Source organism: Fukomys damarensis, unplaced genomic scaffold (genome assembly GCF_012274545.1).
Source record: "Fukomys damarensis isolate Sample0158 unplaced genomic scaffold, DMR_v1.0_HiC HiC_scaffold_375, whole genome shotgun sequence".
In the NCBI taxonomy this organism is placed as follows: Eukaryota; Metazoa; Chordata; class Mammalia; order Rodentia; family Bathyergidae; genus Fukomys; species Fukomys damarensis.
In genome coordinates this window covers 114-1516 of record NW_022901287.1, presented here as the reverse complement: position 1 = coordinate 1516, position 1403 = coordinate 114, and the positions used below count along the sequence as shown (strand labels likewise).

Here is a 1403-nt window from a genome sequence, read left to right as displayed (position 1 = left end):
TCTTTTTTTTTTTTTTTATTTTTTAAGTCTGGGCAATTATTTGACTCTTTTGGTTCCAAAACTATATTGCTGCTGGTCTTTTGTGTTCACCGGCAGCTCCAGTACCCAGCGAGACAGCCCCGGCTTCTGTTTTTCCCCAGAATGGATCAGCCCATAGGGTAGTGGCAGCTCAGCCAGGACAGAAGTGAAAATAAAACTGTCTGAGCACTGATAAAGATTCCCAGGACAGCTCAGATGGAATGCCATCAGCACCAGGCATGACTGGCAGCTTGGCTTGTGACAGGAGTCACGGTGACACTGTCACTCAGATGAAGAACACTGAGTGCATCAAGCAGGGCAGGCATCACCTCAAGCCGTGGTACTTCTCCCCACACCCAGAGGAGCTCACCACGCTGCCCATCCGCTACTTACGCAAGTTCTGCCTCCAGTATGGCCATAGCCTCAAGGGTCTGCAGCGTCACTTGACCAAGTGTGACCTGCAGCACCCACCAGGTAACGAGATTTACCACAAGGGCACCAGCTCATTCTCTGAGATCAATGGATGGAAGAAGAAGAGTTACTCCCAGAATCTATGTCTTTTGGCCAAGGGTTTCCTCGACCACAAGACCTTGTACTATGACACGGACTCCTTCCTCTTCTATGTCATGACGGAGTATGACTGCAATGGCTTCCACATTGTGGGCTATTCTCTAAGGAAAAGGATTCTACAGAAGACTACAACATGGCCTGCATCCTGACACTGCCTCCCTACCAGTGCCGGGGCTATGTCACGCTGCTCATTGAGTTTAGCTATGAACTCTCCAAGGTGTTCTTTTGTATTTGAGATGGAGCCTCACTATGTAGTCCAGGCTGGCTTGGAAATTGCTGTGCAGCCCAGGTTATAGGACTGCAATAGTCATTGGAACAACAAACTCAATGAAGTTTTAGAGAAGCACCCCATTTCGGGCTCTTGGGAGAGAACATGTGGTCTACATCTAGACCATCAGAACACCGCAACCTCATTATAGGAGCTGCTCAAAGGCTACACCTGTAACATAGGTTGGGGCAATTAGACTTCTTCAGAAGGTATTTCAGGGAATTTGGGTAAAAGGTTACCTCTGGGTACTGAAGTAACAAGGCTGCTTAGAATTAGGCCTAAGAAAACCTTGGGGGAAGCCCACCCACCTCTGAACCACACAGAGAAAAGCAGAAATGGGAGATGGAGAAAGATAATTTGGATTCCTTGGATCCTGTTACAGCTCTGTACTTTCTGGTTCCAGAGGTCAGTAAATTCTCCTTTTTGTATCATGATGTTCATGAAGTTAGATTTCTGAAAATTTTAATTAAAGTACATTTAATTGTATAAGAGTTTGGAGAATTCAACATGGCGTGTATGTAGACACTTTGAACCTACTCAACAGTAA

At 46.1% G+C, this 1403-nt stretch overlaps 1 pseudogene; it reads left to right on the top strand.

Moving 5' to 3' along the window:
- Positions 1-86: 86 nt before the first annotated feature.
- LOC104872078 lies at positions 87-823 on the top strand (annotated as a pseudogene).
- The last annotated feature ends 580 nt before the right edge of the window (positions 824-1403 follow it).